This window comes from Protopterus annectens, chromosome 10.part0 (genome assembly GCF_019279795.1).
Source record: "Protopterus annectens isolate FY-2018-M chromosome 10.part0, PAN1.0, whole genome shotgun sequence".
In the NCBI taxonomy this organism is placed as follows: Eukaryota; Metazoa; Chordata; order Ceratodontiformes; family Protopteridae; genus Protopterus; species Protopterus annectens.
The window spans coordinates 448,027,848-448,049,464 of record NC_056744.1 but is presented as its reverse complement, the minus strand read 5'-3'; positions in this window follow the sequence as shown (position 1 = coordinate 448,049,464).

Sequence of the window (21,617 nt, the reverse complement as noted above, 5' to 3'; positions counted from 1 at the left end):
AAGTGACTTACCTGCTAATTATAGGCAGTATTATGAAGGGCAAGGAGTTAATAACAAAATTACACTAAAATTGCTAATCTATGATATTGTACAGGAATTAATCACTGTTTGCCACTTATTATTCATATTTTCATATTTATGTTCATATTTTCAAAACTGACAGACCTACATGCTGTTGAGGGAATGGTGTGAAATGCCATGGTGAGAGACAGGAAAAGTTATTGTCAGTGTCGGTTTATATAAAACTATACTGGGAATGCTGCTAATTATTTTTTAGTAATTATGAAAATATGCAATATTTCCATATGTGCTTAATATCTCACAAACCAAGTGACTTACAATTTTTTGATATCATATGGATATATGGACATATAGAAGAAAACTGCCTTTAACATTTAAACTCTAAGTTGTACATCTTGAGAGATATTCAGTAGTGTTTATATTGCTAATTATATGATCAAATATATGTTTCATAATTCCTCAAATTTCTCAGTAAGTATGCACTCAGAGTGTGATTTCTTCCTGCTATATGAATGCTTATATCTGGTTAAACGTCTCTAGGCTGTACAGTTTCCAAGCTATGACAAGCTGTGTGTAAAAGTTTGGCAAACAGTAAAATTATAGGTTTGTGCACTTTATAATATGTTATAGTATTTATGCAAAGACTTTGAATGCACTGACTATTATTACTGCAAAGAATAATTCTTGCTGGTAACGTGATTTGTACAGTTTTAATAGCTTTTATTCTTCACAAAATATTTGCATTTATTTATCCTTACTTTCTAAGTTTTTTTTTTTTTATAAAATGCTCTGGAATGCAAGGATCTGTGTAGGCTGTTAGAAGTCTGACATTCCACGCCATATAGTTGTTAATGAGTTAAAGAGAATAACCACCAACAGAATATTATATTCATAAAATTGCAGAAGGTATTCTAAGAACTAAGTCAGCACAGGAATGGAGAATGGAGATTTTGCCAATAGGAATGACTGCAAGTAGGGTTACATAACACAGGCAAATAACGTGGGCTGGAATTTACTAGAGAAACCTGGGAAAGGAACCAACACATCTGGGAGCAAATAATTAGAGAGGGAAAGGTAACAGAGTGGGATGAGTCCAAGAAGACATTTGGACTGCCTTCCCAATCAGGGATTGATATCAGAGTATAGGTTAAGAGAAAAGGATAGCAGAGTCCTAAGTGAAAGATCTGGTTTGGTAGAGTTTAAAAAGAAGATGCTGCTAAAAACAGAAAAATATGTAGGATGTATAAAATATTGCATGATGACTATACGAATCAATCAGTGTAGTCCTACTTTATTAGCTACTCTAAACTAATTCCAGAGTTTTTTCCTGAATGCTTCATGCATAAATCTTGAGAGTCTACTACAGTAGTTTCCCTCAAGTGTTTGGCAGTTCTCTGTATAGATACAGGCACCTTGGGTTGACATTTTCCCTATAAAAATACTCTTCAAATTTCACAAATACCAAGTTGTGCACAGGGCAACTTGTTTTGCACAGTGACAAGCACTACACCCATAATTGCGAACCAGATACTCCTGACTTTACTCCATATTCTCACAGCAACCCTCTCAGCAATAAAAAAGGGGTCCTTTGCCATGGATATGAACTTTCCTATTATCTCTGTTGCCAGTTTGGCGGATATGGGTATCCTGAGGCAATGTAGAAATTGCCTCATGTTCACTGACAACTAATTCTCAAACAAACTGATAAAATATGCAAGAGATGTGTTTACATAATGTCACTGGAGGCAAAGTTCTCACATAAAAGCACTCCTGTCAATCAGGTTGTCAGTAGTACACACGCTGCACACATCACACACAGCATGAACCAGACACATAGACCTACATATACTGATGCATTTAAATGTAATCTTCCTAAACAATAAAGACCTTCTAGATGAAGCACACATAACAAATGCCCTCAGCAGCCATGAATGCACTTTTTCAATGTAACACCCATGTTTGCACATACTGCCACATCTTATGGAGCCTCTACTTCTGAGACCATAAGGCAAACCACCACACAACCCAACATTCTGGTCATTGGAGACTCCATTGTAAGACATACCAATGTCCCTCTTACCAGGCTGTGTACAGAGAAAGTCACATTCAGTTGCTTATCAGGGGCCATGCCTTCCACACATTTAAACCAGCTATTACACAGGCAGGGACTAAAAGTGGAGGTGCCTTGATTTACATAAAAAATAATTATACCTCAGCGCTGATCAAATAGGTGATGCACTTGAGATTCTCCATGTTCAGATCACCATAAAATCCCATACCACTTTCTTGCAAGCTACAGGTCCCCCTGTATGACCCAGGAAAACCATAACATGTATGTATGCTTACTGGAAACACTCGCCACCCAACACAATACAATATTCATGGGAAAACTTAATTACCCCACTATTATGTGGGAATCATACATGACACCAAACGTGCAGTCCTCCCTAGTAAGGTCAGTTCACAAAATGGTCTCCTTTGAAGTAAAAATAAAAACCAGAACCACAGCTAACTCTGGAACATTCAGGAGCTACTCTGAGACTAACTTCCTATTATTAAGTGGTAACCTCTCAAACTTTCATACTCTCCTAATCTCTGAGAACACTGCTGCCTATACAGAACTGTTCACAGAAACCCTATGCAAGCATGTTAATAGCTGTATCAATGCAGCTGTATCCACCAGGAATAAGTACAGAATTAACTCAAAATGCAAGCTACCCTGGTGGAATCACAACATTAATAGGCTGTATAACAGAAGGAAGAAAATCATGGCAAAAATTATGAAGCCTAGCCACCAGCAAGATAAAAACATTCTCATCAAGTTAAATAAACAACTCAGAGAACAAATAAAGTCTACCAAAGCCAAATTTGAGGTAAATCTGACCTACCAGAGCCAATAACAAGGCATACTTTAGATATGTCTGCAACCCCAAAGGCACTATACAGTTATGTGCAGAGCTCATTGTTTATGGAGCCACCTATACTGAGCCAGAAGATATAGCAAACTTACTGGCAGACAAATTCAGCTCTGACTTTACCCCCTCAACTTCCCCTCAGGAAATACCATTAAATATAACTCCCCCAACTATTACTAGGGAACAGATCTTCAAAGCTCTCTCTAAGGCCAGGAATGCTGCATCAATGGGCCCTGCCAATATCCCAGGCTGCTTTCAAAATAGTGGGAGACATGACATATCATGCCCTCTGGAATCACTACTTATCTGTCACCTCCAAACAGGCTTCATACCTCACGCATGGATAATGGCAGCCATAATGCCTCTGCACAAAGGTGGGACATGTATGATTTCTGGAAATTACAGACCCATAAGTCTCATTAGTCTCATATGCAAAGTAATGGAAAGAATTATCATGGAACTGATCAATAATAACATAGAAAACCTCCTAACACTGGGCCCAGCCCAGTTTGATTTCATCAAGGGCAGGTCATGCCTACTCAACCTGGTGGACTTCTTTCAGAAGGCCACCAAAGTGACTGACAAGATCAAAACAGTTCACACTGCCTACCTTGACCTGGCTAAGGCATTTGACACAATACCCCACTGAAGCAATGTTGACAAATTCAAGCTGTTAGGTATAACCCTTATGTCATCTGCTTTTTAGTCAGCTGGCTCACAGAGAGGACCCGTGATGTTAGAAATGAGGAGATAACTCTACAGAGAGGCCTGTCACCAGCGGAGTGCCTCAGGGATTGGTCCTGGGACCAGTCTTTTTTGGCATTCATTTCTCTGAAGTCAAGGTCAATGTCAAGGGCCTCTGTCTGACCAAATTTGCAGATGAAGCAGTCATAGAATCTCCCACCAACACTAATGTTCTCCAAGAAGTGTTAATACTGACAAATTGATCTGCGGTGGTGCAGCAGTAGAGTTGTTGCCTCACAGCAAGAGGTTCACCCATTCGATTCTCAGCTTGAGTGCGAGGAGTGCCTTCTGTGTGGAGTCTGCATGTCCTCCCCGCGGTCGAGTGGTGTTCCAAAAGACATGCGTGAATGGGCATGCCTTTTTTGAAGGTTGGGCATCAAGCTGGCAACTCGGCATGGTAAAAATCTAATGCTAATCATTAACAGACCGGAGTTCCGCTGTGGCGATCCCTAACCGAGAAAAAGCCGAAAGACAAACAACAACAGCAACTGATGTAAGAGCCATGGACTAAACCTAAATGACAAGTAATGCATAATATTATCCTTTTGGTAGTTAGACACTCCTAGTAACTACCATATTAACAACACACCCCTAAGGTTTGACCCAGTAGTCTGGGACTTGGTGATACATACAGACAATAATCTAATCTTTGATCATCATGTGTCTATGGTAGTGAGGAAATCATTCTATGATGTACAACTTGCAAACAAAGGTATGGCATCTAGTTCCAGGAAGGTCATTGTTCCACTGTATTTGACACCCATCAGACCTATCATCGAGTACAGTGCCCCCTCTGGTATGTACCCAGCAAGGCATGTCAAACAATTGAAATTGAGTAAAAATAGCATGTCCTGTGCTGACTGCCTCAAACCCCTATCCCTGTAATCTGTCTATTACAGTCTGTTGATAGGTGACTTATGCCTGACATACAAGAAATCTTTGTACACGACTCTGCTGGACCACTTGCATATTTTCAAAACAAACATCACCGGAATTACCCATTATAAAGCCTTAAACCTTGCCTGTGATATAAATAGGATCGACTGGAGAGACAGGTATGTATCTCAGAGACTACCCTTCTCTGGAACAGGCTCCCCATCCATGTGAAGCAGATTTCCTCCTTAAACCAATTCAAATGTAAGTTAGACAACTGGATGGGGAAACACCAATTCTCCCCTAGTTTGGCACCTCTGTATCTAATGGACACAGGCAGCCTGCAAATGTTTCATTTCCTAGGCTCCTGCTTGAAAATTGGCCCCTCCTTGACACTGTCTAATTCTTTCTAAATGTGTCCACATCCAACAATATTGCTGGGAACTCCCTATACGCCCATCATGTAGCCAAAACTTGGAATTTAATCCACCTAGAAATTAAAAAAGAGCATACCCTAGAAGTATTTAAAAAGCAGCTACAACTCAACTCATTGCTCCGTGATCGTATACATTTATATACGTAATTGTATACAGCCAAGTTAGCTCTTCCACCGCACAAAGTTTCTTACTATTATTCCTCTGCTTACATCAACCTGAATACTTTATAACCACAACCTTCCATGTGACGCAAACCACCTCCACATATTAAATCTCTCTAATTCTACCTGAATGTTCCTTTTAATTTATTATCACCTGCTGCCCCCCACCCCCGTATTACTGCAAAATCCTCCCCTTCCTTCTATGACTGTTTTTATTCTTCTCTTCTTGGTGTATGGAAATGATGTTACTCATTTCCCATTGCTATTATACCTGCTATTTTTTGCAACAAAATGTAACTATGACAGTATGTATTTGTATGTTTGTATTTTTGTATTCATAACATATAGGACTTTTCTCACTAGTCCTCTACTGAAAATGGACTATGTGTCCAGTCAGACTTTCCCGGAAAATAAAACCAATACATAAATAAATGTTTCATTTCCCAATCCCCTGCTTATGGTACTAAGGGTACCAGAATTTATCAGAGCTTTAGGATGCATGGCTAGCCTTAAAAAGGCCCCAGATGTCTTTAGCCTAGTACACACCTATACAAACTACCTGAATGGTTCAAAAATACATTATAAATAATGCCCTGTTTATTACAGACCACCTGGGAGTGAAAACTCTTCTTCCTGATATAGTGCAGGCCATCTGGAGTAGGTGGGACCTTGACAGCAACAAGGGTGTATGTAATCTATGGCTCCCAGAACTTCAGAGAAATGGCCTTTGTCATAAGAGGTCCGTTTAGTATTGTTTTTGCATGTATTACCCTGGGGATCCAGATATGTCCTGTCATATGTTGTTTTTATTATATCAAAGAACATTTTAGGATTCATGAGGATGATGCCTGTGATGTCTCTGTGTCTCTTATATGTCACTGGAAGATCTCTGTAACTGTAACCAAAATGGTTCAGGCCCTGCATACCTTTATATCCACTGCAATAGCATGCAGAATCCCCCTCAACTCTGTTAGTGGGTGAGGCAATTCGAGTAGGTCTTTTACTGCATCCCTGTCCACTCAGAAACAGTCCACAATCTGTTGGTTTGTGAGCTGGTGGTATACCAGACTAGTGTACCTTCTCCAGTAGCACAGATGGCCTAAGTGGTCAACAATGTGGCCACTGGCTGTGCAGATGGCTCCCAACACATGCTGCTGTGCTACTGTTGATGTTACTCCTAGCGTGATTCCCATTCTATACCATGAATCATAGCATTTGAAATGGGTATGTGCTGTTACACAGCACTACCATTTTATAACTTTTTGAATCACTCCTCCATTTGGGGGTCTTCATTTTCGTAATCCATGCAGTTTATTTGCATGAGATTCCTTATTTCCATGTCAGCATGGACTCACTATGTGCTGCATAGCTCACCATTTGGACTACTGTGCAGCCATACTGTCTGTGCCTAAGTACTGCCCATGTCCTGCATGCTACTTACACTAATTTACGGTGCAGTGCACTATCCACTGTCCCACTACGAATACAGCCATAGCTTCAAAGAAGAGTACTAAGTCTTAAAATGCAGGAGGCATGATTAAACAAAACATACTTTACTGTGCTTCTCTTTTATTGTCTAGTGGATATCATATTTACTTTATTTGTCTACTTGATAGGGGTATGTTCAGGATTTTTGGTATATCAAAGTACATCACTTTCTAGACTATAGCTTATCTAGAAGCATAGCTGCCCCCACCCCATTATTTTAAATACTTTGACCTACAATTAAAAACAATTAATGGAGCAGTTAGAAGGGATCCTGAGGATCCCTCTCCACCCCATAAATGGGTAGCGCTTAAAAAAGTGTACCCTGTAGCATACAGTATATGCTTGACTACACACTTGTTGACTGCAAATTTCCTTGATATTACATTTCAGCCTTGTAATACATTTTACTGCATTCATAGCCGGCTTTAGGCATAGGCCAACTAGGCGGCCGCCTAGGGTGCCGCTCTAGCAGGGGGACCTTTCCAGTAATCTGAATGGTGTAAGTATACCAGGATGATGGGGGCACCAAGTGGTGTTGGGGAGCACTGTGGAGACCTCTGCATTGTATTACTTTATAAAGATTTTTCTCTTTTCTTTATAATAATATTAATAAAGTTTATAAAGATATATTTTCCTCTTTTCCTTGTAATGATATTAATAACTGACATTTTTCTTCGTGCTTTCGTTGTTTAGCTTGTATCTGAAAATGTTTTCAGACCAATTCTCTTGCCTGGCTAACAAGCAGACAAACAAGTAATAAAGCATTAAACACAGCAGAGATATTAACTCACAGCTCTGTGAAAAATAATGAATTTATTTTCAGAAATATTAATTTTTGTGCTGTATCTTACAGGAGTAACATATTTTTAATATGAGGTTTTATAGCACCCTTTATTTTGTGGGTAATAAGAGCTGATTCCTTCTTAAGGAATGCTGTAAAGAAAAGTGTTAAACACACAAAGGAAATAACTTCAAACAAGTTGCCACAGTATTTGTGCGTACAATATTTATCCTGCTGTCACGTCTCCTTTCCTGAATATGCATTTTATTGTTCTTGCTACTTCGACATCAAACATATGTATTGTAAATATTGTGCTATTTTTAAAAATGTGATGCTCTTGAATATTTTTTACTGGCAACTGTAAACCACAGCATATTTTCCGTTACACACTGTAAACCCACCTTTTCCCCGAAGATGTCACTGCCAAATTCTTTGCATTCATGCATTCAAAATATTGCTTATAAATCAGCAGTTGCATTTATCTGCATTGTAAATATAATTCTATCAAAATATTTGTTAAAAATTTGCAATTTCTGTCTTTATTTGATGAACTAAACTGTTGTCCTTATGGGTCTGGGTCATGGTTGAAAAAGGTCTGGTGACCAGTCCACCTACCCAGTTATCAAATATCAGTAAATAAATAAATACATAAATATGCATATTTCATGCTAAATAATTGAAATTGCAAATGGCTAATAAGAAAGAGAGGGAGAAATTTCAAGAACAACATCAGTGTCCACAGACCCCACACTTTGATGACCCAAACATTGGCAATAATTTCACTGAAAGGATAAATCACCCTGGAGATCATGTCAGTCACCCTGCTAGACAGGGGTCCAGGGAAGTAAATACTGTGGGAAGAAATAGCCAGGGAATTGTTATGGCTAGGCTTGTATAGGCCCTAGGGCCGATAGCCTAGTACCAACCTATGAACCTATAATCTCAGGTCTAATAATTTACCCACATACTTGTTTATTGAGTGCAGGCAATACATTAATTCATTTGAAGATGTTTTTGCTACTGTTCATTGCATGTAAAGTCAAGTTTACCATCCTCTGTTGAACTCCTCAGTCGGTTTCCTCACAAGGGATCCACTGCTGGTATGGGGGTCTAAGTACGTACAGGGAATTATTTACTTTCTTTTAACAATTTTCCCATTTCTCCATGGTTATGTGACCATGGCGCTGGTATATAGAAGTAAGGGTGGTTTGGGAGGCAAATTCCTTCAAAAGCAGGGGGGGTATGAGGGCTTGTCTTGCTACAGGAAACCTTTTTGTTAAATGTCCACCTTAGCTGAGGGTTCAGTCGATAGATTTTATCTTATTGAATCTTCACTGAGTTGTAACTTGACAAGATATTGGTAAAGGTTTGAAAATATACATTTTCTGGAACCTCCCATAAAACTGCACAACTGCATATTCTACCTACAGTCTCTGTGTTGGCTCAGAGAAACTTCACACAAGTTGATAAAGTACATTTCCAGAGCTAGGGCATGTTGAGTCAGCCCACCCAGGTACCAGTACTAGGGCATGTTGAGTCAGCCAACCCAGGTACCAGTACTAGGGCAAGTTGAGTCAGCCCACCCAGGTACCAGTACTAGGGCATGTTGAGTCAGCTAACCAGGTACCAGTACTAGGGCATACTGAGTCAGCCCACCCAGGTACCAGTACTAGGGCATGTTGAGTCAGCCAACCCAGGTACCAGTACTAGGGCATGTTGAGTCAGCCCACCAGGTACCAGTACTAGGGCATGTTGAGTCAGCCCACCCAAGTACCAGTACTAGGGCATGTTGAGTCAGCCAACCCAGGTACCAGTACTAGGGCAAGTTGAGTCAGCCCACCCAGGTACCAGTACTAGGGCATGTTAAGTCAGCCCACCAGGTACCAGTACTAGGGCATGTTGAGTCAGCCCACCCAGGTACCAGTACTAGGGCATGTTGAGTCAGCCCACCCAGGTACCAGTACTAGGGCATGTTAGGTCAGCCCACCAGGTACCAGTACTAGGGCATGTTGAGTCAGCCCACCCAGGTACCATTACTAGAGCATGTTGAGTCAGCCCACCCAAGTACCATTTAAATAATAATCTCTTGAACCCATGCAGATGAAAAGACAGTGCAACACAGAAATAATGAGACACTGGGCATACCAGGCCAAAACCCTGTGATATAATAAGCCATCTCTATGGCATAAAAGTTTGGACTGTCATTACTCTACAGATAGCCCAGGTTTGAGTTCTTGCCCAGGTACAGGATGACTTGACCTGGGATGAATGGAACTTAGTGGCCATTGCTGGCTCACTCATCCTAGGAGGGAGGGTTTCTCAAGTGAACCACTGCAAGAGCTGCACTTAAATCTAGGGCTCCTGGAATGAACAAGGTCACCAAGGAATACATGTGCATGCTACCTGGAATTACAGGTGTTTGGTAACATGTACTCACATAGGATCCAGCATAGCAAGCACTGCAGCATGATTTCTTGTCAATAGAAGAGGTTCTTAGATGCTTATAAAAAAAATCTTCTAGCCCCTGGTGGGTGACCACTGCAAGACTCGGCATTCATCCTCTCTCAGTGTCCAAGGACAGCGACAGTCAGGACAATAAAGAGGACAGTAGGGGATAGGGGCTTTATGACTGGCGGGGCATGAACTAAGAAATACTAAAACAAATCACTATGGTATTATATAACATTTTTAATTAATCTATTTCCATACTAGTGCTAGGCATTCTCTACAGCTCTGTGGGCTGGGGGTGATGAGGTTGTGTTATAATACCTGACATAAGATAGACCACAATAATAACTTACAAAGAAGATTTTAAAAATATCAGTGTCTTCTAGCATCTTAGAGAACAGCTTAAGTTTTTCTTTCCCAAAACATAACATCAGAGTTTATGAATGGCTGTTTCAGAGCTACATCATGCAGGCTTTCCCCTTCACTAATCAGTGCCATGTGACTAAAAGATGGAGTGATGTGTCAGACCCAGAGATAACAGCCTCCGTCTCTCATTTGCGACCTTTCACTTCTGCATCCCACCAATGCACACAGAGCCCTCGCATCTCCAACAGTGCTCATCCCATTAAGCTATTTTGCTCTTGCCCTGCTAAGCCAACCTGGTAGGTGGCTGTGCTGGGGAGGTGGGAAGGTTGGATTAATAAACTGGATGACCTTTTTATTTTAAGTGTTTGGAGCTGCAAGCTGCCTGCTAGAAGAGCTGCCGAAACACTCTTTGTTGGCCTCATTTACTGTTGCTTTTTCAAGATTATTCTCGGTATTATATCTGTATTATAGCTGTCATGTACTGACTTAAGTTCTAACCTCAGCTCTTCCATACTGTCTTGTGCCATTAAGATCTACAAAAACAGTGACTTGTTCACTTTTTGTTTCATAATTAATAACAAGGAAGGTGTTATAAGATGAGAAAAAAATCATGTGCATTTTAAAATTGTCAAGTCAGTATGCAAACATATCTTCACTGGAAAAGTGCTACAAAAAGATTTACAAATAATGCAGAGTAGTAATGAAATCAGAATATTGCATCTACAAGAACAAGTAATTGGTTTAGAAAACAGTGCTGTTTAGCAGAGTGCAAGAGAAACTGGGATGGCTTTGAGTTAAATACTATTTTATTGGTACAAATAGTAATTCGTACATTTGTAGAGCTAAGAGAGTGGTAAAATGGTAAGGAGTAGAAGCTATTTTTTAACTATGTGGATTAATTCGAATAGGTGTCAGTTAAATTTAAAGCACGAACGGAACATACATTAACTGCTGCCAGCAAAATAATGCAGAAGTCACTCTAATATATGCCACTTGGTAAAACAAGATTTATGTTATCACATCAGTCACCTGTAAGAGACTAAACACATGGTGACTCTTTATGGAGAATACAATAAAATATTATTAGTGGTCACAGTACATTAGACCTGCACATGCTTTCATGATCCTGTTTTTGTTTGGACTTCCATTAGAGCAAATACAGTTATGTTAATGGGTAGATTATCTTTCTGTAGGTAGAGAGTACACTGAATATTTTGTCCCTTCTGGTCTAGCGCTTCCCTTGACAGAAAGTCAATACTTTATATTTTACTGCAAAAGAATGTATCAGACCATTACTGCAAGTTGTGTTGTGTCCTGTAGATCTATCACATGTCAAAGAAAAGGATAACAGTATCTTTCACAGGGTACACTCCACCAATACTAATGACACTGTAAGTTTAGAAGAAAGCTATATGAGTTGGAAAGAAGAAAAAAATGAGTGAATGTCCAGGAGTGCTTTCCTTTTGGGGTGGGGGTTGGCTTTTTCCACTTGATGATCTCTTCCTAGTATAAATCAGGTATGTAAGAAGAATACTTCAGTGTTAAGGTCTGCAAATGTACATTCACATGAACGCATACCTCTCAACCTCTTAGAGCAAAAAATCTGGACAAAGCCGTAAATAATGGGGGGACAAGGTCCCAAAAATAGGGACACTTTTTAAATATTGATCTTACAGGCATAGAAAGTTGATAGAATAACAGATTTTGCATTAGCATGAATTTTCTTAGGGGTATGAAAGTCTGAAACTGAAATGTATGTCATTATTTTCTGACGTCAATCTTTAATCATTTGCTGGAAAACCACAATTTTAAGAAAAACAGACCAAAAATATGAGGCAAAAATCTGGACATGCTGCAAAAATTTGTACAGTTGATGAACATAGTCAAAAGGGGTCTATATTAGATGATCGACCGACCACAACCGCAAACACCTAATGAGCGACACATAAACGCCAAAGTACGAAAAGCGCGAAGGCCGTAAATATCAAAAACTTGAATGCCAAACGTATTCCCGTGGTCAGCAGGGTGATCATGAGGAAGAGGAAATATATCCTTTTCCCCACTGTAGTGCGATCTCGGAGTTGGTATATATAAGTAGGGGGGTGCAAAGGGGCTTGCCCCCCTGCAAAAGTGTGATTAATGGAGTTTGTGTATGTTTTACTTACCTGTGTGGCGCTGTTGTTGTTTAAACTGCGTTCGGCATTCTGTTTTTCGATATTTAGGTCCTTAGCTTTTTTTGTAGTTTGGCGTTTATGTGTCGCTCTTTAGGTGTTTGCGATTGTGGATGTTCGGTTTTGTGATATAGACCTGTCAAAGGTACAGCAAGAACCACATTAGATATTTCAGTGCAAGCAAAATATAACTCAAGGAACCATGACTGACAACTTCAGTGCCTCTGAATTATGTTCCGAATGTACATTTCTGTTTTTATGTTACATGACAACCCCTATGAATAATACAGGAAGCACATAGACAAAAAGGATTTCACATTTTGAATAATTACAGACATAGATGAAGTTAATCAACTTCATGAATTCAGACCAATCTGGAAAAGACGTACATTCTGTCTGCTATCAAGCAACTGTGTCACAAAAGAAAATCACTCAGCAAAAGGCTTACCTCTCTGTTGTAAGGTAAAAAAAAACATTGAAAATAGGTGACGTTCTTTCCTCATCTTCTTCTGGGACAGTAACTGAACTGTCTAAAGACAAGAAAAGACTGTAATTAGGTGCCCAACTACTGCTGTGTTCCATCTCAGACAGAGAAGGGCTGGTATTAATATTTTGGAAGCTTTCAACAAATTACAATGGGTGTGTGTGGCTTCTTGGCAGGGAGTGTACTGCCAGAGGACACCAATACCCCACCCTAACACTACATCCACAATCAATTTCACCCACCATCTACCTCATCTGATACTCCTAGTTTTATCAACCTTTTCATTTTCGGTTTAACTTCAATGACCCCCTTTCCTTCCCTTTTCTTCTTTAGCATATACACATCAGTAATTGGCTACATTCCAAGAATTGTAAGCGTGAGCTCTGGGATAATGAGACTGAATGTGTAAAAATGGGGACTTACATATCCTATGTCCAAGATTGTTGTGTGTTAGAGTATGACCATTTTTCTGAAGTATGGCAATCCTAGAGTTAGCATATATATAATTACAATGGACAACTTTAAAATAGGACAGTGATTGTTAACATTTGCTGTTTCCTGTAGTTTCATAAGTATATATATATATATATATATATATATATATATATATATATAGATAGATATAGATATATATATAGATATATATGTGTGTATATACATATATATATATATATATATATATATATATATATATATATATATATATATATATATATATATATATATATATATATATATATATATATATATATATATATATATATATAGTGGATATATATATATATATATATATATATATATATTTGTGTGTGTGTGTGTGTGTGTGTGTGTGTGTGTGTGTGTGTGTGTGTGTGTGTGTGTGTGTGTGTGTGCATGTGTGCACAGACAGATATATATATATATATATATATATATATATATATATATATCTGTGTGTCTGTGTGTGTATGTGCACACACACACACACACACACACACACACACACACACACACACACACACACACACACATATGTATGTATACGATCATAGGAAGTTACTAGGCTAATGGACCTAGGGACCTTACAAGCCTAGCCAAGTTCTACCTTTATTTCCACAATGAATACCTATTGCCCTTGTCTAAGAGGGACACAAGTGGAATCCCCAGGGTGAATTTATGGTTACTCATCCAACCATCCAGACTGCATTTGAAGAGGGCTAATGAGGTGATCTGTTTGACATGAAGTGGGAGTCTGTTCCAAAGGTGTGGTAACCTCTGGGAGACAAATCTGTCCATCCAGCAGGTTCTATTAATGTCACATACCAGGTTAAGGTGTTTAGAGTGAGTAACCCATGTACCATTTGACTTACGGATATGCAGTATTTTCAGTAAAGCAGCATCGGAGATTGTCTTATATGCAAGGCAGAGATTGCCTCTGAGTAATCTGTATGAAACAGAATAAAGTGACAGTGAGTTCAAATGATCCACATAGGACAGATGTTGAAGACCTTTAGTTTTTCTTATGATGAACCTTTGTGGATTCTCCAATTACTGCAGGTGCTTGGAAAGGTACATACCAAAACGGGCGTTGTACGAACTTATTGGCCTGATGAGGGAGGAATACCTGGAGATTATAACTTCTTTTTTTCTGGAGGCAGTGCCCTTACTTGTGAGATGAGCAATATAGAATACCCTTCTTACCACTGCAGAGACAGTGTGATCAAAGGTAAGGTTGCTGTCAACCTGTATGTCCAGGTCTCTCACCACTGAGTGCATACTTAGGGTGGTGCTATTGATGTGGTAGTTAGCAGGAGCATCACTCTTACCGAAATAAATGATAATACATTTCTTGCAGGCCATGACTTTTTTACCAGTCATTTTGTTTGTGTAAGACCCTTTTGTAGGATGTTGACATCAGCAAACTTTGTCAGCCACAGACCTTTTATTTTTGCTTGCACTTCTGAGAAAATCTCAAGCAAGGGTATGGGATAATGTATTCCCATATAGGCTCATCCCTGTCAAGCAAGGTTTCTCAGGGGTCACTTGAAAAACTAGCTTGAGTCTTCGGGTGGGGTGGGGGAGTGTGACAAAAGTAGGTACTGCCAGCACAGCTAGCTGGAAGTTTGTAAATAATTATATGTCATTTGTGAATATCAAACTAATTTATACATGATGCTGGTGTTACAAATGTATTAGAACTGCATGTCATATAAGATGCTTGTGTTACAAATGTATTAGAATGGTATGTCATGTATATATCAAACTGCTTTGTACAGATGTTTGTGTTGAAAAGGTATTTGTAAAGTGCTTGTGCTTAAAATGTATTCACAGTGTTTCCTACTGGAAGAGAACATAAATGTACATGCACTATTGTAACTGTTTAAATGTATATGCTAACAGAGGAAACTGGAGGGTTAACCTCAGTCCAGCATACTTTAGAAAAAAAATATCTGAAATTAAAGTACTCTATAGGCTAGGCCATAAAGATGCTTCAGTGCAGCCAGAGACACAAAGTCTGTACTAGGAAGATTTCTGTATTGTCTTTGTGGTGATCTAATTGCTACTCTGAAAGAATGAAGGAATGCAATTGTTTTATGACTTCCAGCATCTGTCAAAGATCTGAACAAAAGCCCTTGTGTGAGTATTTTTACAGGTAGATGCTAAATACTGCCAGCTTCAACAATGGGGGTTTTGCTTGGGAACTAGAAGTCAGATGGCAAGAAATTATGTAATTCTGCAAGCTATCCCAGCAGTAATATTTTAGATAATATCTTGAGAAGTCTCTTGGTGAGACAGGAGATTCTGTATTCTGTCTTGGACAACAATTCACCACATCTGCTTTGCTCTAAATAAGTTATTAAGGTACAATAACTCTCTTAGATACAGTCAGGAATATAGCAAAGCTTAGTTTAGATTTTGTTTTTCTTTATTTGTGTGAGCCTGTACTGCAATATTATTTTAAACATTTCCTGTGATCCTGAACTCTGATGTCACTGTGAATATATACTGAGTATTTTATTGTTCTTTTATTAGTTATTATTAAATATATTTAAACATTTCATTGTGGCTGATCTGTGTAGAGATATTTACATTTTGAAAATACTTGCTTGTGACACTGTGTGGGGCACTGCTAACAGCCTTGCTCTTGGTCAAACTACCATTTGTATTAATATTACACATTAACATTGGTCATCCTTTGTTAAGGGCTTTAAAGTAGCTGTCAAAGAGTGACTTGTGGCAGTGAAACTACCATATAGTCTGGGCAGAAGGGGGCATAGCTAGTAAACTTGCACCAGCCTTTCCCAGGTGTGTGTGTGCATGTGTAAATCAAACCTCAAAGAGTGTGTGTTCATAGGTTCATAGGTTCATAGGTTTATACTAGGCTATCTGCCCTAAGGCATTTATAAGCCTAGCCCAAATTTTTGTGGCTTACGCCACCCCTTATATGAAAAAATACTGTGCCCATTAGTTTGTTGTGCCTCTGTCCAGCAGTGACACAGAGATGATTCCCGGGGTAAATCTACGATCTCCCATCCACAGGTCTAGATTTCTCTTGAACAGAGTCAGCGAGGTGCTCTGCCTCACATGGACCGGGATTTTATTCCACAGCATAGGGAGTCTCTGAGTGATAAATCTATCCCTCCAGCACGTCCTATGTGTCAGCTACTTGGGCAGAAACTACTTGGCCAGTAGCACTGGTTGGACAGAGAGAGTGTTGGAGGCCTTGGCTTGGTCACTCAGCTGAGATCTGAACTCTATAGCTGTCCCACTGGGGAGTCTTACTGGTGATCTGGTGGAAGAGGGAGAAACTAGCCGCGGACTAACTGTGTTCTCTGTGTGCTCTTAAGGAGAATTGCACTTGATGCAGAGAGCTGCATCTGGAAATACTGTGTGTGTACTTGTTATCCTTCCAGTGAACGTCCCCTCACAGGTGCCAGTGGTGGGTCATCACATATTTACCACCTTTGTGCAAGGGAATAATGGTGGCTGTTTTCCATTCAGCTGGGATGAAGCCGGTGCTTAGACTATGACTGAAAAGAGCACTCAATGATATTGTTAATTCTTGTTGGTGCCCATGTAGGACACAGTCTGAGATGTTATCATGTCCCATAGATGCTGTGTTGTTGGCCTTAGAGAGGGTGTTTACAACCTGATCTTTAGAGATACAAGGTAGTGTATATATGGATGTAATTCAAATTTTTCCCAGGGCAAGTAAACACTTGCCCAAACTTCAATGAAATACACACCGGAGTAAATAAAACCCACTTATGTAGGGGGTCTTTGCCCCACCCCCCACATCCCCCTAACTATATATACCAACTCTGGGATTGCACAACAGTGTAGAAAAGGGCATGTTGGGCAAGTGCTTACTTACCCTAGGAAAAATTTGCCATTCGTGTATTTCATTTTTGTGATTTTCATCTCATAAAAATGAAATTCTCTCTCTCTCTCTTTATATATATATATATATATATATATATATATATATATATATATATATATATATATATATATATATATGTGTGTGTGTGTGTGTGTGTATATATATATATATATATATATATATATATATATCTATGGTTTACCATCAGAAGGTTGAACCGGACCTCATCGAATGATAGGATAATTGGTCCACTTTGAAATATGACTCGACGTTAACCTCTGAATGGGCTTTAACATGGATCGAGATGGGGCGAGATTCGTACTTCAACAATGGGTTTGACATTGTCGCTATTTGGCCTACGGACTTTGACTGAAGTGGGTTTGACTGAACCCACTTCGACCTTCTAATAGTAAACGTGTATATATATATATATATATATATATATATATATATATATATATATATATATATAAGAGAGAGAGAGAGAGCGAGAGAGTAATTCTGGGATTCAGAATTAGGGATCTCAGAACTACAGTACTGAGCCTCTACACATCTTGTTGCTTTAGGTGGTTCATACAGATCAAGCTTCTTTGTTAAACAACAAACACAAAATTTGACTTGCAGATGCAATATTTTAACAAGCATTTGTAACACACCAAGGTAACCATTCCAATAAAGGTGTATTTATACTACCATTGTCCTCACCTACAGCTGCTATTTAAAAATCCACCTGAACAATCTCATGGTCTGCTGAAACCTTGCTTACACAAGTACCTGTTGAATATTTCATCACCCTGGACTGCCCTTTACAACTGACAGTAATTAGTGAATTTTTGCATGCACAAAGTAAACAAAGGTTTAACAAGTTGGTTACACAAGTTTGTCCTTCATTTATGATTCAACAAAAACAAGTTTCTATCAGATGAGCGAACACTTAAATTAGCGAACGATCTTATATCGAACTTTAAAACGTGAAACTTGAAAATGTCGAAGGCATGGAACATCGATTTTTCTCCCAGGGGAAAAAATCGATGGGCCATTCTCAGGACTTTGCTGTTTTCTCCATTGTGGTGCGATCTCGGAGTTGGTATATTTAAGTTGGGGGGTATGGGGGGGGGCCAAAGCCCCCATTTTATTTTGCCTGTACATTGTTTTTTTTGGATCTGTTCCTTTGACATTTTAAGGTTTCACATTTTTAAGTTTGCTAAAAGAGCGTTCGCTATTTTTAGCGTTATATCTTCTGATATAGACACAACAAAAACATATAGCACATTGCTATCTCCCTCAAAAAAATACTGCCTGCTTACAGTCAAATAAAGATTTTACTTTATAGCATACAGAGTGTATCCCTGTTTAGTGTAGTACAAAAGCAGCCAATAAAGAGTTTGAGAAGTAAGCAGTTTTCAGCCTTAACTTCCTCGTGTTTCACTGCAGTACTATAAATCACCACTATCATTCATTTAATTATCCTCAAGAATAAAATAAAACATTTAATATGCCAGTTAAAATAAGCAACAACAAACTACTAAATACATTTTGGTGATGTTTTCTGCCTAGGATAAATCAATGTAAACCATTTGCCCCTGTGAGGATTGTGGTGATGGGAAGGTATGCAGGGTAGAACAAAGTTCCTGTTCCCAGCAACAGTCTGTAACTCATTTTGTGGGAATTGCAGTAATTCACAGGTGATCTGAGAAATATAATCCTTCCAAACTCTTCTGTTTATATTCCAGGATCTCCTTTCAGTGGAATGTGCCTGGTTCACCTCCAGTGGAAGGTTCAGAGGGAGTATCATCACAATAGTGCCAAGACTATCACAGACACACATATATACATGGAGGTGCAGTATCTGTATTTCAAAATCCCCCTGGATTTTAAGACTCCTCACTCTGTTGCAAGAATTGCTAAGGAATTATATTTCTGCTGCCTGTACCCTTTATCTCATCTTCTTAGTCACCATCCAAGCCCAGTGACCATAGACGAAGATAACATAAACTGATAGGTAAATTGACAGCTCTGTCTTTTGATGCACACTCACATCAACACCACATCAAAGTAATGCTGGCAGTGCTAACACCATTTAGGAACTGCATACCTCTCCACCTGGGTGAAGATGGTGACCTTTGTCAGCTGGAGCTTGTGCAGAGCTTAGTAGCGGTAGATATGCCAGGGTTCAAGCATAGACATTGAGCAAGTGGGAGAATCTGTCCTGATATAAGTGCATACACTGTCCCAGGGACATGAGGTATGGAAGCATGACCATATGATGACTTTAAACTGGGGCAATGCCAAAGGGAGGGTATAGGAGTAGGAGAATTTCATATGTGCATAAGAATATACAAGCAACAACCACATGCTAGAGACAGGGGTGTTAAAGCCAGAAATAATTTAAAATGAAACATAGCCAAGCCTGCCTGGATCCTGCTATGTGAAATCTGAGAGAAATAACTGTATCTTCTCCATGGAAAAAAGCTGTCAACATCCCAGTCTGTAAGAGGCTCACACCAATATGGTGGAGATTTATAGATCAACAGTCATACTCCATCTCCATTCCAAAAGTCCTGAAAAGATTAATCCATCACAAATAAGTGTCCAATTATCTAATGAAAAGCTCTATCTCTTTCAGCATGAATTATGTAAAGATATACACATTTAAGAGTCTCTGAAAATACCTGTATATATATATATATATATATATATATATATATATATACACACACACACACACACACACACACACACACACACACACACACACACACACACACACACACACACACACACACACACACACACACACACACACACACATTGAAAGCTCATTTCACTGAATTTCAATTCAACCTGACCAAATCGCTGAAACCTCAAATTAGTGAAAACTCATTTCACAGAATCTCATTTCATTGAAGTGAAGTACTGGCACTGTGCAGAGCAGTGTAAGGCAAGTAAAAGGTATATACCCTTTTCCCCACTATAGTGTGATCCTGGAGTTAGTATATGTTGTTGGGGAGAGGTGTGGGGAGCACAGTCCCTTACATTGGGGGGTGTGAGGGGTGCAGCCCCCTTACTTAGTTTGGGTTAATATTGTCTTCTGGAAAGAGTTAGTCATTGATTTTGTAAGTATGCATGTCTATAGTTTAAAATGTATTGTTTTGAAGCTTTTGGTGAAATATAATATAAAACCAAACTAAGTGTCCCCCCAACTATATATAATAACTCCAGGATCACACTACAGTGGGGTAAAGGGTATATACCTTCTACTTGCCTTACAGCACTCTACACAGTGCCAGTACTTCACTTCAGTGAAATGTGATTCGGTGAAATGAGTTTTCAGTAATTTGAGCTTTCAGCGATTTGGTCAGGGTAAATTGAAATTCAGTGAAATGAGCTTTCAATCAAACAAAGTAGACCCATATATATATATATATATATATATATATCTACACACATATACATACATACACACACACACACACACACACACACACACACACACACACACACACACACACATATATATATATATATATATATATATATATATATATATATATATATATATATATATATATATATATATATATATACAGGTGCTGCCACCACCTGTCTTAGGTTATCCATCTCCTACTAACTATACCATACTACCCCAAAGGGCCTAAGTGTTTAAGTTCCCCACCTATCCATGCAGACAATTCTAAGGGGCCAAAACTCTCTCAGTGAACAAACGTGTTATCGAGTCTTTGCACCTTCCAACTGCAACTGATAAATCCTCTTCTTCTTTTGTCCTTGTGCCTCCGCCATACCTTTATACCTGTAGTCATTGAAAACCTGGGCAAAGGTTCTTGAAAAGTAAGGTCATCTGGCTAAAAATCTGAATAGAGAAATAGCCTGAAATTTGCAAATTTAATAGGATAACCACTCCCACTCTCAATAGGATTCTGGGATACATCACTCACAAGCACAATGTTGAAAGTTAAAAAAAAAGTGACAAAATGGGATAAAACACGACTAGAATATTCATGTTTTATTCAGATTAAGGTTTGACTATGACTCACTGGTAAAAAAGTAAACGGATATGAAAATAATATAATACAACACAGGGACCATATAAGAGATGAAAGGCAGCACCAAAGTGGCATTACTAGTACTGAGGACTCTATACCATGCTCAAGAGTCTGGACCTCCAGGTCCATCATTACATGGATGCTGCTGCCCTGGCTTGGTTATGAAGTATCTGCAATAGTCTTGAATCATGTGGTACCACTGGCATTTTCTTTCCACTAAAGGCAAACATTATGACAGCAGTAGGCCTACAGGGGATCCAACAGTGGTAACATAGGCATCTACCTGCAAAATGCCGGAATA